This window comes from Triticum aestivum, chromosome 5D, assembly GCF_018294505.1.
Source record: "Triticum aestivum cultivar Chinese Spring chromosome 5D, IWGSC CS RefSeq v2.1, whole genome shotgun sequence".
Taxonomy (NCBI): domain Eukaryota; kingdom Viridiplantae; phylum Streptophyta; class Magnoliopsida; order Poales; family Poaceae; genus Triticum; species Triticum aestivum.
The window spans coordinates 509,528,285-509,532,407 of NC_057808.1; the positions used below are offsets into that span (position 1 = coordinate 509,528,285).

The window sequence follows — 4,123 nt, forward strand, 5'->3', positions numbered from 1 at the left end:
GAGCGACTCGGTCTTGCATCATATATAGTCTCAGTACTCTATACATGTACTGTTGCCAGTGAACGTCCACATGCTTCATCAATCTCTACACTTATGTTGGTTGGAAGCATGAATCATTTTCCTCTTACCACTCCGACCGTATGGAGGCAGAGGTATGGATATATAGACATGTTTTAGAGTGTAGATTCACTCATTTTGTTTCATATGTAGTCTATATTATAATTTTTAAAAAAACTTATATTTAGGAACAGAGGGAGTACTTCGTAAATCAGTTTGTTTGTGCGTCAAGGCCTGTGATGGGGATTGAGCTGAATCAGCCGAAATACACTATGTTCACCGGGACACGTATTCTCAGCACATAGCAGAAGATTTAATACGTCTCATAACATCCACATACAGAGTCAGATTATAGGTTTAGCCAAGAAGCGAGGAGGGATCCATGTATTGCACCAAATCGTTAATTATTTACGACTAACCAATATGCCAACTCGAACCTTACTTAAGGAGATCGAATCCTTGCTAAATAAACCTTGTGTGTGCCTCTTCAAAAAGGGTGTGACCGTATGGCGTGTTACTCATATAAAATTTTCAAGGTTTTAAGTAATGTATCGATGGTTGGACAATGCACCACTCTGTGACCAATATCAAGGATTGTTTCACAGTGTGCGTAGAAAACAAAACACAATTGAACAAATCTTAAGTACCTCACCTCCTATGAGGCTATGACTTACTCCGGCCTAGGCTGCGTTCTACAGTGACATAGTTCTGATGAGTCCTGGTGTCACAAGAACCGGAAGTTCTTAGTCAGCTCTATATACTGAATTTTCCTCCACTATGATCCCCCAATTAATTTAAAAACCTTGAACCTTAAAACACGTGTCACAATTAATTTAGAAGTTTTTAACTATGTAAAAATTATCTTCTTTTTGAGAAAAAAAATATTATTCTCCATTGCAGATTGTCTTTTCATGTAGCACTGACTCTGTTATCAGTGTATTCTACACCGACCGGAGCACTGACAGTTGCCTATGCAAAATGTACCCATATGGAGTGCATGTCCGAAGAGATATTTACCAAACATGGATTTGTCTTTAGATCGGACTTCCTTCACATTGATTTGGCTGTGGTATTTTCCTTCTTGTTGTAGACTACGCCAGTTAAAGAATTCCTTTCTATGTGTGCAGTCGAGCAATATTGAGGCCAATTGTGAACTTATTTCACTTGTATTACCCCGGTGTGTCTTTTGTGTCATAAAAACTACTTTTATGGGAAAAGCGTTGCCATGGATATACATTGCAGTCCTCGAATTGTAGTCACCTGGGGATAGTGGGATATGCTTCCTCATCAAACTCATAAACTCCTCGCACTTGTACACTTGAGCTTGGGTCACTGTTGTTTAAGCAGATTAAACGATCTACTTTGTCATTAATGATGCTCTCAGCAAACCTATCTCGCGTCATTCTACAGAACTGATGTCCACGGCAGTTTCCAAGCCAGAACATGCTAGAAAATTTCATACTAGGACTTTTTGCCTTCTTTTGATGTGTCATGCTTGGTTTAAGGTCAACACTTTAATTCGCTGACTACTAAAATATACTCCCTTTGTACCATAATATTTGTAGGTTTAGCAGCTCTAGTGTTTCTAACTCTAGTTCTACGCAATAATCTCCACTGCAGATAAACAAAATGTATGGTCATTAGTCTGTTGCTCTTGCAAACAACCCCAATATAAATCTCTATGAAATCACAAAACCATAGATCATTGAAGACTTACACGCAAGAGCTATTTAAAAAAATGAAGGAGGAAATAAATATATAGAATAGTATGAAGGAAGTTATTGTTCATGTTAGTAAATCAGGCTTCATTGTATGTCTAAGTTATTTAGAATATTTTTAAAATAAAATAAATTGCATAGCAGCGATTCACCGTCAAAATTCAGTTTTCTTAGCCCATTGACATTTCATTGACAACCAAACCTCTACTATTTCAAAGTTGCCACTGGATAGTTGCAAAAGCCGGTACAACTAGGAGTCGATCTAGGAGGAGACATCAACAATGACGACTCGACAGACCCTGGGGATGCCCCTCCCCCAGCCGGCTCCTCCCACCCCTCGTCCACCCACTGCTCGGGGCTTGGCTCTCGCGACGAATGCTCCGAGGAGGAGTCTGAGGACATCGAGGCCATTGCGGCCATGCTCGACGAGGTTGCCACCCTCCCACCCGGTGCCACCCTTCCCCCTCCCTTCCTCCCTGCTCCGTTGTCTTCGTCTGATGAGGAGGGGAGTGCTGACAGCCGGGGTAGCATGGATTTGCGTCCTCCCTCCTCCCCGCGGCTCATGTCTCCGGTGCGCGTCTGGGAGGACCCCTCGGCGCCGGCTACCCAAGAGCCCGGACCCGCGGTTGTCTCCTCTCCCGCGTCTTCCTGGCCGCCCAAGTCCCGTGGCCGCCCCCGCTCGGCCTCCACACCGGCCTCGTCGGCCCGGAAGAGTGCCCGGCTCGAGGCGGCTCCACGGCTGGCGGGGGCCTCGCCGACCGCAGTGGAGAAGGCCTCGCGGCGCGCCGCCATCCGCAACCACGATACAGGTCCGTCTGACTCCCAGGCTCCTTGTCCTGATTCTGATGATATTTCTGTCGCTTCCTTCTCTGCACTTGCTGGCGTTCCACTTGGCCATGTGGCCAAGGTAGCAGCCGATTCGGCTATAATTTTCCGTGGAGAGAAGGGCCCGGTCTTAGAGCAGCTTGCGTCCCTCCAGGACAAGGAGGTTCTGGAGGGCCACCTCGCAGCCACCCGTGCCCGCGAGGCGGCAGCAGCTGCAGAGGTTTCCCCCCTACGCCCTGCCCGGTTGGTGGTCGGGGCCTCTTTGCGAACGACCCGGGCGAGATCCATGGTCGGACGCGTTCCCGTACTGCCCAGTTGCGTCGGGCCCTTAGTGCTACTACTACCATAGGGTCCAGGGAGGACCCGTTAGGCAAGTGATCATGCGCGCTCTATTTCGGAACCTGCGGGGCTTCGGCCACGATGGCCGCCGCAGGCAGCTCATTGAGTACATGCGCGATGAGTCCATAGATGTGGTAGCACTCCAGGAAACAATGCGCACTGAGTTCTCTCTCGTAGACCTTGAACGTCTTAGCAGACATCTGTTTGCATGGCACTGGTTGCCAGCTAGTGGAGTGACGGGTCACTCCGGTGGCATCCTTCTAGGTGTGAAGGACGCCACCTTTGAGGTGGGATCCATGGATCGTGGATCCCACTTCGTCAGCATGGAGGTCTAGGACCGTCGTATGAACTTCAAGTGGGAGATCATCGTGGTTTACGGCCCGACCGACCATAGTTGCTCGGCCGCTTTCTTGGCCGAGCTCCACACCAAGATAGCCTCCGCGACCCTCCCGGTGGTGGTAGGGGGAGACTTCAACCTCCTCCGCTCCGCCACGAAAAAGAGCAACTCGCGTGTCGATCTTGCGGAGATATGTCGATTCAACGACTGGGTTGCAGACTTAGGCCTTCTGGAGCTGGACAGGGTCGGGGCGAGATTTACCTGGACTAATAGACAGGTTGCCCCGACCCTTAGTGTGCTTGACTGAGTATTTGCCTCCCCTGACTTGGAACTTCGGTTGCCCCGACCCTTACTCGCATCGGGTCCGACCACGTACCCCTTCTCTTGTCCTCTAGGGATGAGAGACCCCCCCCCCTCGGTTTCGATTCGAGGCTTTCTGGCTCTGGCGGCCAGGCTTTATGGCAGCCGTCCAGGCTCACTGGGTCTCGGCTTTGGCCGAGCCCCATAGGCAGATGTCTATCTTGGACGAATAGCATCACCTGTCCAAGCGGTCCAAATAGTTTATGAAAGGATGGGGCGCTAATATAGGGAGGGACCTTCGGATCCAGAAGGCCTCCCTTCTAGAGGAGATCCGAGCCCTTGACCTTCGCGCAGACATTTCAGGGATCTTCGCAGAAGAATGGGCTCATAGATATAATCTGGAAGACTCTCTCATGGATATCTACTCCAAAGAGGAGGAGTTTTGGCGCCAGCGAGGATCTATAAACTGGGTGCTGTTTGGGGACGCCAACACGGCTTACTTCCAGGCCATCGCTAATGGCCATAGGAGACGTTGTTCCATTCCCCT

At 49.3% G+C, this 4,123-nt stretch overlaps 1 pseudogene; it reads right to left on the minus strand.

The window, feature by feature from the left end:
• LOC123121051 (60S ribosomal protein L7-3-like) overlaps positions 1-2,186 on the minus strand; it is a 6,171-nt pseudogene extending 3,985 nt beyond the window's left edge.
• Between the last annotated feature and the right edge of the window lie 1,937 nt (positions 2,187-4,123).